The sequence below is a fragment of the Cyprinodon variegatus genome, unplaced genomic scaffold, assembly GCF_000732505.1.
Source record: "Cyprinodon variegatus isolate N-32 unplaced genomic scaffold, C_variegatus-1.0 Scaffold321, whole genome shotgun sequence".
Taxonomy (NCBI): Eukaryota; Metazoa; Chordata; class Actinopteri; order Cyprinodontiformes; family Cyprinodontidae; genus Cyprinodon; species Cyprinodon variegatus.
This window is the reverse complement of record NW_015150774.1, coordinates 663,252-675,948: the sequence shown is the minus strand read 5'-3', so window position 1 is coordinate 675,948 and position 12,697 is coordinate 663,252.

Here is a 12,697-nt window from a genome sequence, read left to right as displayed (position 1 = left end):
GAAAACAGAGCCTATAAAGATTCAGCTTCATTAAGAGCACAGGAAATAAAGCTCAGCCACATTAAGTGTTTGTGTTCTTTTAAAACCAAATAATCAGCGTTTAAACCGGGATTCCATTGACCACAGATAAGGGCAATAACTCCACCTAAGGCTTAAGAGAAGAAAAAGTAAATAAAAGACCCTTAAACTACGACTGAATAAATTCTTTTGAATTTTAAACATTCTGTTTACATCCAGCTTTCCCAGACGTGGTTCTAGATGCAATCTGAGCGTAAAACAGGAGCCCATTGTGGGCTGATGCGTTCAGGGACTGTTGGAGCTAACCGGTGCTCTGTAAGAAACATGAGAAATAAAACTTGAATCTCTCACATTCTTATCCTGTAATATAACTTTATTTTGGCGTAAGAAAAATTGTTAATGTTGCTTTAAAATAAAGTATTGTCCAGTTGGGAAGAAAATGTTTTTCAGCTCTCAAGGTGGAAACACCTGTTTTTTTTTTTCATGAGAAAAGGTTTGAACAAAACCTAAATAATTTAAATAACCCAGAAGCAATAAATAAAATCAATTTATGTCATTTTCTAAAACTAAAAAAGGCAAGGTGCTTTGAGAATTTGGCTAAGTGTGAGTCTCAGTTCTTTGACAGCGATACTCCAAACTACAACTGAAAAATATGTAGATGTATTCTACTTTTGGGTGTTTTGAATGCATCTGTCTAGCTGCCTCTCTACAGCAAACTGAGCCGCAAAATGTTTGTTTTCTACAATCTTGGAAGACGCTAATGCTTTCTTTGCTGATGAATAGTGTCTGACATGCAAAGAATATTTATATCAGCTGTTAGTTGAAAAGGTAACATTTAAAGTCAACATTTCTTTGGTAATGTCAAAGTCTGTCTTTCCAACTTTCAGATGTTTAGGTCTTTGTGTTCACTTTGATTTATCTATACAGCATTGCCAAATCACAGCAGATAGCACCTTAAGGGAGTTCAAAACCGCTCCAATTTTTCCACTTATCTAACACTGTAGAAGCTAAGCTATCTTTTCAATACAGCTCATTCAGAGCCAATCCTAATTTATATAATCCTAATTATGATACACTATAAAGAAAGTAAAGTGAAGAATATATATAAAAAAGAACGGAATACTTACTCTGCAGCAGGAACATTATATAAATACACATTTCTTGGTTATTTACAAATACATTTTTACAGTGTATGTATATAAAGAAATGAAATATGTCCTTTGAAAAATTTGGGGGGGTATTATGAAGTAAATTTACATTCCTTTACATTGTAGAAAGTAGACAGATATTGTGCCAATTAGCTGTACTTTGTAAATGTCTGCTGGGAGCTGTTTTGGCTGCACAACCTTACAGCTGCTATGCTGCTCCAAAACACCAACATCTCTTTGCTTTTGAACAGATTTCTTTTTTGGGGATGTTGGTCAGTGGCCAGCTCTTTTGATTTTACTATGTAAAAGAAAAGACACATCTGAACCTGACAGGTCTAGAATTCAACATCTGCGCTTTAAAATGTTCTCAATATGTCTGAAATTAAGGGTTTAATAGATTTATTCTGAGGTGCTTTATTTTTATTTTTTGACAATCGTGATGTTCAAAAGGCTACTTCTTAAACAATATAATTTGTTGATGTGTACTCTAAACACAGTGATTTGTGCAATGCTATATTTGAGTTGGAAGCTTTTCCCAAACATTCCAATATCATGTCTTTCAGGAATGATGAGGCATTTCCTGCAAGGAGACGGGTCAATGACTAAACTTACTCCTCCTGATTCAATGGAAATATATAAAAAAATGTGATTTCCTCAAAAATAGGAGGGAATCATCACCGCCGGCCTTTATTTCTGCATTTCCTACCGGAGTTTATTTTATAAGAAGAAAATTGTCAATGAAATCATTCTGGACTTATTAAAGATGAACAGATGCAAGAGTCTGCAGTCACTTTCGGCTTGGTGGTCTCTGAAGCTGCCAGGCAGCCTTCCTACCAAGGCCGGCTTTATCCGTAGGAGCCCGTTTGATACCTGCTCATTATCCCGGGCCCTCACAGCTGAGCGGCTCAGAATCACCCTGGGGCCAGCGCTCCAGTGGTGCAGGAGATCCAGATGTTTCCCGTAAAATCCGACGGAAAAAGCTACAAAACTTTAATTTGCAGTAAAAAGGGGAATAAAGTAAAGGTTTACGTTCTGTGTGTCATTGATGGCCCTCTGTGTTTGCTTGGTTCACTTACAAAAAAAAAATAATAATAATTAAAACTTTAAATTTCTGCCACTTTGGAGCCTGATGTGAGGCTGAGGAAACAATGTGTGTCAGTTGTGTTGGCTATGATCCCTTCAACAGAAAGGCCTGACACATGCAGGCTTCACTCTGATTGAAAGCATACAGTAGATTCCTGCTTTGTTTTCCTTTTTTATTGATTCAAAAATGGGAACATTTGCACTCTGATAGACAGTAGATTCTTATCTAGAATTTAAATAATACTTTTCAGATTTTACTTACTTTTCCACAACTCAGCAGCCTAATTTCCTGTGATTTTCTGGGTGCTCTTCTGGAGCCTACAGACTCTTTCTCACAATATTCATCATTTAACTATCTTTCTCTGGTCAATTTTCCAAAACCTTTATAAGAAATTTTATCCATCCAACCAATTTCTGGATCCCTTATAAAATGTAGTGAACTCTTTTCAGGTCTACAGTATTCCTTCTTGGAATTTACAGGTCGCTTCCCTGAAATGTCCATGTTACTTCCTACTGTTTAAACTAAGAAGATGCTTAATTTATTACAGAATTATTTGCACAACTTAGAGGGCACGTTCCTTAGACTGTTAGGGGTTACTTTCTGGATCCTAGATAATTTCTCCCCGTAGCTTAAACTTTCTAGAACACACAAGAATTTTCTCCACACACCAAAAAAAAAAAAGTTCTGGAATTTACAGCCTTCTTTCTAGATATTGCTAGAATTTCTACATTATATCATGCTGCAAATATGTAAAAAAAGCCACAAAGGACACAGAGAAAACTTAATGGGTGGAGGTTCCTTAATAGAACAAGTGGATTTATTAAGCTAATGTAACTGAATTAGTTTCACAAATTCACCTCAACTGCAGAAAAACTTGCTGAACTCACACTTTTATGCTTTCTTTTTGTTTTTTGTTTTGCTTTTTCATTTTCAATTTTCACAACCTTTAGTAAATTTTTGGCAATCTCACTTTTTAATTGTGAAATTATAAAATCCTTATCCTGTCTTGCAAAAAGAACACTTCAAACGATTAAAACCTAAAAAAAAATTAACATTTATGTCAACTGTTTTTAAACTGCAGGAAAATATTGACCCTGATAAAACCAAGATTTAATTCTTGTTTTAGACTTTACAGATGTGGATGCTTGAATTACTCAGGAAGAGCAAAACAACAGCGTTACTTAGCCTGATAAATATGATTTCTTGTACTGATATGATGTAAATTTATTTTAGGGAAAACACCTGTTATAGTGTCACAGTATTCAAAAACTGCTTTCTAATTCCACATGATTTTTCAAGTCCTCCAGTGATTTACTGTACCTAAGAGAACAGGTTAGGTTTCTGTAATTATTCTCCCAGTTCATTTAAACACATTTTAGGTTCACAGGTCTTGGTCTAATAGAAACCACAAGACTTCAGGATAAAATGTTTTTGGGTTGAATGTGCAATTATAAAACTTAATAAAGCATATGAAGTGGTGAGGGATTTGTTTTGCAGAAATGAGATCTACTCTAAGCACATATCACGATCTAAAGAGCTCCATTACTTCTGCAATATATTCATGTGTTCAACAGAGAATGGCTTGAAAAGCTTGGAACAATATACTTGACCCAAACAAGCAACAGTCCGTAAAGGAATCCTTACAAAAGGAAATAATCAAAGCCTTGGACGCCAACCAGTTAGCCTTACCCTGCAATGAAGAAATGCAGACTGTGGCATTAGGACTCGGGCTGAAACATATTCACCTCTCGTGCAGAGGGCTGACACATATTTTTATGCTCTTCTAAAGGACGATCCACTTTTTTCATTTTACCTCCACCTTTCAAAGCTAACTGTATGAAATCACAGAATGCTATAGTACCAAGCCATCCTGTCACCATCAGGCCTCATCTGGCGATTCATCAGGTGGCTCAGTTTGATTATACAGCTGTAAAGAATGTGTACAAGGGGAGTCATATTTCTTTTACTCTCTGAGTAATGCATAAAAAAACATTTATTTGTGATATCTCTGTATGAGAAAAGACTTTGCATCTGCTGATAGTATAAAAGCTGAACCTTTTATCTGCTTTATGACTCAATAAATCAATCACTTTTCTGCTTTCTGTTGAATCAAGGACCAAAACTTGAATGAGGACATGTCAGCATGCACAAACAAAGCAAGTTATGCTGCAGTTATGTGATTGAAACAATAAACGCAGCTGGAGAGAAGGATCGCATGAAGGGCAACTGGAAAACGTTTACCAGTAAAACCTTTCCAAGTCCAGTGACAGCTAAACAACACAGGAATCAAAATCCAATCTGACTAGCGTGTGGTCAGTGTTTCAGATGTATACAGTGTTTATTCCTCCCTGACAGTCTTGTAGGACAAATACTGGCACAGAATCCCAGTTTGAGACAACAATGAAACAACAAAATAGGAAACCATTTGGGAGTATTTGTTGCCAGCGAGGCAGAACTTAAGCCCTGTTGGGGGTGTGGGATGGGATTGGGGTGTATGTTTGGAAAGTAACAGGCCAACTTTCTTCCTGTCTTCCTTTTGTAGGTCATTAACACAAGTGATGACTGTAGGGGTCACCAGAGGTTCCCAGGTCATGCCACTTCAGGAATCTGAAGGTCTCACCTCCCACAAGGGAGACGGGAACTAAACTGATATAAATAGCTGCTGAATCATTGATCCAACAGATGAGTAAAGCTGTCAGAAACAGAAAAAATGTATATGGTAGATACAGCTGGGCAGCTTGAAGTCTTCAGCTCCAGCCAGATGGAAGGCATAGTTTATGGTTCCTGGCTGCAGATGAAAGCCCCCTAGGGGCAGAGCCTGAAACATGCAGCACTTAGGTTAGATCTTTTAACTTTCACTGGAAATACTGACATTTGAAAGACAAATGATGGATTGTTAACTAGAGCATGTGAATATTTTCTTTATTTACATCTGCAAGGGGCTGATTTTCACCATCTTTCAGTGTCTGTGAGAAGAGAGTCTGAGACCAGTTTCACAAAGCAGGGAAACTCTGGGTTTCACAAAGAAGGTTTACTGAACCTTTGTTTCTGTTGCCATAGCAACATTTTCTCCGAGTACTAACCTGTTTGGGAGGAGGCTTTTTTCAATAAACACAGAGTGTCTGCACTCTCCTTAAAGCCAATTAGGATTAGGATTTAGTTTTAATAACGAACTGTTTATTTTTGGTCCCAGATACTCAGTAGCACAACGGTGTAATATTTGTCTGGTTAATTTTTTGTTTGGTCAGGCAAAGATGAGCATTTGGCTCAGCAGGAGAAATAAAATGAAGGAAAAAGGCTTTGTAGATGTTGACCTGATGTTCAGAGGGCTGGTAGCTGCACGTCTTAGGACAGAGATTGCCTATTATAAGATGGTGTCAGACTTGAAAGAGTTCATTTGTATATGAGGAGGTAGAGATATTTTATGTTGTGTAAGTGATGAATTGCTCTCTCTCAGTTTTAGAGGGTTTAAATTTATTTATTTATTTTTTTTTGGATTTCATGCTGTTAGGTTGGGTGTATGTATATTATTCACTTGTGAGTTTGTATTATAATGACACATTGGACCAATAAAAGGGAGTTCATGGTCTCCTTAAAGCCAATGACTTTTTATTTCCTGATTTAATCTGCAAAGTACTGTTGGTAGTTTTGTGCAAACAATGAAAAGAAATTATTCACGAGGTCCGTTAGACACATTAGGTGTTAAAACACAAACATAGCATGTCCTTTTAAAAAGAATTCAAATAAATAATGAGCAGTATTGATTCAAAGAGAATTAAATATTTATAGGGAGAGGCTTTTCAGACTGTGAATGGATGTCCGTTTATATTCAGAAAGTTATCTTTACAGTTTCACCCCACAACCCATCACATAGATCAACAAGCTTATCCGCCCTCACATTAGCAGCACAAGAAAGAGTTCTTTAACAAATTTTTAACAGAACTGGATACCAGTGAAAGAACATTGATGTATGATGACAGCATATTAGAAAACAACTGCACAGTCAGACAGCCACTTGTTTACTCTTTAATGGCGGACTGACATAAAATGAGGAGGAACCCCATGAGACGATGCAAAGGTCCTACCTGTTTGAACAACATTTTTATACTTTGACACCTGCTGACATGTGCATCTCTCCCCCGAGAGATTGCACCAAAATATAACGTCAACTACCATCGCACCAGTAAACTAGTTTTCTCTCTTTAATGTTATTGTTTCTGATATCATAAATAATTTTTTTCCTTGTCAAAATGAACATTTCAAACAAAATGACGTTATTCGCATCTAGAATAAACATTCTGGATGTCTAGAAATTAAATTCAGATATCCATATTATATTGTTACTGGTCATAATTTATATTATATTGATTAGGAAGAAATGTTTTTCCGATCTCATAAATACACATTCAGTCAAACTGATCAATGTCAAAACGGCCACATAAAATGTGTAAACATTTCTAGGTATACAAAACTAAAGTATTACAAGCAAAAATGTATTTTTCTAGTTTCTGAAATTCAGTTTCAGTTCAAAAATGTAATGTAGAAAATCTGCTAGTTCCAACTAGGAATTAGAATTTTACCAGGAAGAATCCTGTTTTAATAATCTACAAATCGGACAATAGAGAGGACTGTTTGTAATAAATACTAAAATGGCCTGCCATTGTATAATTCATATCATACGCATTAACTCAAGTGGCAATCCTTTTCTACACCATCTCTCTCTCCTTTCCAGCTGTAGCGCTGTTGCCCTTTATTTTAAACACATTGTACAATTTCAGTCTGTCATTTGTGCATTAATAAAATCTCTAGTTCCAGTGGGGTGAAAAAGGCACTTCCTGTTGTCATGGTGATTTGTCATATCGATGCTCCACTCAAATTGGCTTTTCATAGTTGTTTTGCATGTGCTCAACTTAAAGTGGACCTAGTCAGAGTTGATTTTATGAGGCTGAAAACTCAGGATTTCAAACCTTAGGCTAGATCAATTTAGAGTTGAGGATTTTGGTGAGTTTGTTTAACCTACTTTGTGAAATGGGCCTCTTCCCCTGACAAGGTTACTGTAGCTCTTGGGAGAATGTTACTACAGTAACAGAAACAGAGGTTAACTGGCTTTGTGAAACAGGAAACTTAAGAGTTTCCCTGATTTCAGGTGTAGAAAACCTAAGAGTTTTCAGTAAAGCTATTTTGCAAAACAGACCTCTGACTCTATTCCCACAGCCACTGAAAGATGGTTAATATCAGCCCTAATAGACATACATAAAGAAAAGGTAACCATGAATATTCACATTATCTGCCAGTTAACATTCACATATAGTTTTAAATAGTTTTCAATAAATCTGCTTTGTGAAACAGGCCCCAGATCTAACAGCATGGAGAGAACAACTGGAAACAGATAGAATGCATCAAGTGCTTTCCAGTGAAATGATTCATACAAAAGCATGCAAACGTTTTAAAACAACCCTAGTTCTTCATAACCCTTCCTAAAAGGCAATGCTATTGGATAATTAAAAAGTCAGTAGTCTTCCAGGCTTAAAGGTCTTTTCTAAAAGCCTCTTTTTGGCTCTTCATGAATTTCCAGTCCACAATCTGACCATCCCATCATTAATAAAACTATGCTTAAAAAGAAAGAGAAATGCAACAGAGGACGAAAAAAGAAAATGTTTGTCAAAGCTAGAAATGCTTACGTTATGTAAAGTCCTTTGAATTTTTTATGTTACAAATTTACATCATGTCAAGCTTCAAATTATTTTCATCTGTGTGTAAGTATGAATGACTCAAGGTCTGATAATATATATATATATATATATATATATATATATATATATATATATATATATATAAAATCTAAACTCTAAAAAGTGTGGCAGACACCAAATGTCTGCCACACTTTTCAATTCTTTGGTGTTCATGGGTTAACTAGCTCTGAGCATTTAGAGTTCAGAGGATTTTTTTTTTTGCTGATTCTTCTTTTAAAAAATCAATAAAGTTTGGATAAAAATGCATCTCATTTAAATCAGGACTTTGACTGGGATATCCAAATCAATAAACATGATCTAACCAGTCCATCCTATGGTAGGGAGGCAAGGAACAGTTTCAACCCTTTTTGGAGAAGCACCATATAGCATTTAGTTATATAATATATTATATAAGTTTAAGGTTGTGGTCCAAATGTTTTACTTAGGTTTTTTTTTATCTTTATTTGCCTTCACTCTGCTCTACTTTTCTTCTTCACCATCTAATCCATGTAAAGAACTGGAATTGTCGTAGTAGTTAATTGTGTTATACAAACTAACTTGCCTTTTATCATTTGACTCTGTTTCTAAGAGATAGTTTTAATCAGACAAACCTCATGAAACCAGTGTAGCACTGGACTAAAATTGAGCAAGAAAGCAGCCAGCGTTTTCAGAAAGTCCAAAGAACCATCAATCAAGACCCCTTCTAAAAAGAAAAGGAACCGTGGAAGTGGATGCAGAATATAAAGGTCTACAGCAGTGTAAACATTAGTTATGAGATGGGTTAAATCACAACACTCAGCATGTTCCACTGGCCATCGTCTAACCTTTCCATGCTGCTGTGCTCTCCATGGTTCAGTTGACCCTCAACCTTACCTTATGTTGTGTGTTTGCAGCGGCTCCTTGGACTCTGTGTCCCTTTTTGACTGCAGACTAAACACCCACAGCAGCAAGATGAGCAAATTCAGCACAGCTTAGTTCTAATATGGATCAAAATGGACCGCAGGCACAGCTTGGAGACCCACTGGAAAAACCAGCAGAGTTCCCGAACTTCTTACTCATATTTCCACTGAGCCAGATTTAGTACCAAAACAAGACAACTTAAAGCATAGAGATAAAAACTTTCTTTTATTTAAGTCTAAAATTGCACTGAAATTTAAAATCCTGGAGTTCTCACTCAACCCTTCTTCAACCCATCCTGCCGTATCGCTTGTGGATTATGTGCTTTAAACTTTTCAGGAATCTGCTCACATCCTTGAGTGTCGATGTTTCAAACTTAATCCTAATAACTCTTCTATAATTAGTTTGGCATGTCATTCATGCAGCTGGCCAAAGCCCCAGAAGCCTTTTAGGGATTTATTCAAACCTGCAATTAAGACGTGTGGTGATGAGCACATCTGGGAAATCGAGGCCTTTTTGCCTCCACTCGAGCGGCCGGATAATAACAGAGCTAACTGACGACGACCGATGCTACAGGAGGATGAGCAGAGCCACCGCAGACCAGAATGTCACTGCGATTAGAGCAGAGATAAAATAGATATGTTTTTGTTGTGGGGAATGAGGCAGCCATCTTGGGAGTTTGTAGGGGTGAATTTGCAACTATTAGGCCCTGCCTCTTCTCTGAATGAGCCCGACCGGAGACACGAGGGGTTAGATGCCACATAGCAGAGTTACAGTGGACTAAAGGTGAGGTTGGCAGTCTGCGTGTCACCTCATTGTTGGAGGATCATCAGCCACAGGGGAACCATAAAAGAGCACATACCTAGGTTTACTGTCCCCAAAGCGTTGCAGACTCCACAGGATGGTAAATATTGTCTCTCGGGTTTCAGTTTAACCTTCTTCACCCAAAGACCTCAAGTCTTGCCCTTCCTCGTTTGCCTTCGACGCTGCGTGGTGTCTCAAATCTTCATGATTTACAGAGATTGTGACAAAGCAACCAAAAAGCAAGCGGTGGCCTTATTTACATGGTTACGCACTAAATTCAGCGTTTGACTGAAAGCAGAGGAATGTGTTTACTTGAGAGGGGAGGGAGGGTTGGAGTGGTTTTGTTTGCATTTCGGCTGTTGTCTTAACGTCAGCTCCACCACCAACCAGGATTCACTGCTGTTTATTTGGACACTAGCTCTGACCCCTGACCTCTCCAAATGTGGTGGATAATCCTGCTCACAGCTACTGTGTAGCCAATAATTCCTCCCCCTGGAAAAATGAACTGCCTTACATGTAAACAAGGGTTTAAAAGGTCTTGCGGGGTGGGGGGGTGGGTGATAACTCATTGATAACAATGAGTTAAGAAACTGTGGTGTTAAGCTCAGAAGCTAAATTACCTTTCAAGCTTAAGAACAAGTGGAAGTCATGTGAACATTTATTTAAATATCCCTCAATATATATCCATATATAAGAATATTTCGTTTTGTATTGGAAAATGTTTACATAATGATGTCTAATCGAATTTTTTTATACCCCAGTAAAAAGTGTGCTTATGAAAAAGTTACGGCACCCTAACCCCTAATAGAAAGTCTTGCTGCCACTTGCTGAAATAATTTATTTGAAATGCTTCTGGCGGTCATCTACCAGCCGCTGAAATCAGGCAGGTAAGGTTGTTTCTTGTGTGTGTAGCCTATTCCAAGTCACTAAAGATCTTAATGAGATCAACACCAGGAATTTCACTTAGCCCAGAATTTTCTATTCTTTAATATCAAGCCAATCCGTGAAGGTTTTACTGTTATATTTGTGGTTGATTATTCTGTTGCAGGGCAGTTTTATTTTGTATATATAATCTCAGTTCTCCAATAAACCCTCTGATACTCTTTGGCGGATGGGTAAGAGGACAAGCTCTCACCTGCGAAGAAGGATCCTAAAACCATGACATTTCCACCCCCATGCATGAAGATGAACTGTTGGAACAAAATTTTTTCCCTTAAATTCTGTATTTGGTTTGTTGTTGGACATCTTAAAGTGCCCAAATGATGAAGTGCTAGACTTCTCATCCAACCACAATTGTTCCAGAGATCTGAGTCTTTGTAGATGTCCTCTCATTCTAACCCTTCTCTGGTCTTCAGGTTCTTCAGAACAGAGCGACGTTGTCGTCGCAAGAGGGGTCGACTCTAAAAGTACATGAGTGATCGTTTCAGTTGGTAACAGAATGAACCAAATAAAAGGAGGCCACACTGGTCTGATTTAAATCACTGCTCATGATTCATCAACATGGAGTTTTCCTCTACTGTAGATATAGTTGACTTGAAAGAGCTCTAGGTAAATACTACTGGTGATAAAAATAAACACAAAGGCGCATCACACCAGAGACTTTTGGGAAAATATTGTCTGAACTGAAACGAAAAAAGTAAAGATTTTTGGAAGATTTATATTCTATTTCATTAGGTATAAAACTTGCATCACGTCAGGAAAAGAACATCAAACCAGCTGTCAAATGGGATGTTTGACTTTATAAAGGAAAATCAGAATTTGTGTACCACTCTATTTACCAAGGTGATATTTTATACATAAAACATTTAAAGGTAGTAAAAATTAAGAAATGCTAAAGCAGGCAATTTCATGACAGCAATGTTTATGTGAATAAGGATGTGCAGGTTTTTAGACTTTTTCACTCATAAAAAAACAGAATGCATTTTTTTTTTCAAAAACAATACTTTTATATTATACATGTCAAAGACAACTTTTTAGAGTAAAGGTTTTCCCAGAAAAGTTGTACTGTTTCTGTAACAATGACAGAACAAGTCAAAAAAATATCCAATAAAAAAAAAAAAAAGACAGAGTATGCATTTTATACATATGTAAACCTGGAACAGCTCTTTTTTTCTTTTTTTTTTATAAGAACAGTGGTTATATACAGAAAACTGGCTTTTCTATTAAACGTTTTAGTGGAATGAACGACTGTAACAAGGAATGGGCTTAAAGATGGAGCCCTTTAAAAAGTCCAAATGGGACAAGGAATCTAATAATCACCAAAGTGCACCAACGTGGATAAAAATGTCATCTGAATGTCACGTCTTACCCAGTTTAATAACAAAACAAGTTATGTTGCTGCGGTTTACAAAGCGCCCCACTAAAACAGCTCCTACATGATTACAATCAAATCTAAGGTGTATGTTAGATACTGGATTTACAACACCAGCTGTGATGACTTCATATGCTACAGGTAAAAAGTACCCAAACTCCACCTGAACATGAAGTAAAAGAGATCTGACAGTTTGCATACAGTGAAAGTACTAATGTCCTTCAATGCTGGTAGGTGACCCAGGATGGACAGACAGGTAGGCAGTGCATGCAGACAAACATCATGCAGAAAGAAAAAAAAGAATGGAGTGAAGTTTGGTTAGACCACCCGAATGAAATCTCAGTTCTGTGAGCTGTAAGAGTCAAAATAAAAGCAGGTCTGCCCCTGAAAAAAATTGACATTTTAATAAAAAAGGAATGTAGTTTTTTTTCCCTCCTCTTTTTTTCAGTAACTGGACATTGTTTTTAAGACTAACTGTGAAGGCAGACGGTGCTAGTTTTGGCTTCGTTTGACAAACCAAAACATAAAACAGCAGGAAAGCCACAGGAGTTCTGGGAAGGTTCTCCTCAAGTGAGTTACTGTGTGCAGAGATGCCCTCAGATCCAGCATGAGGTCATATTCACCTCACATAGACTGCAGTTACCTCTGTATACATTCGTTATGCACTATATATATATATATATATATATATATATATATATAT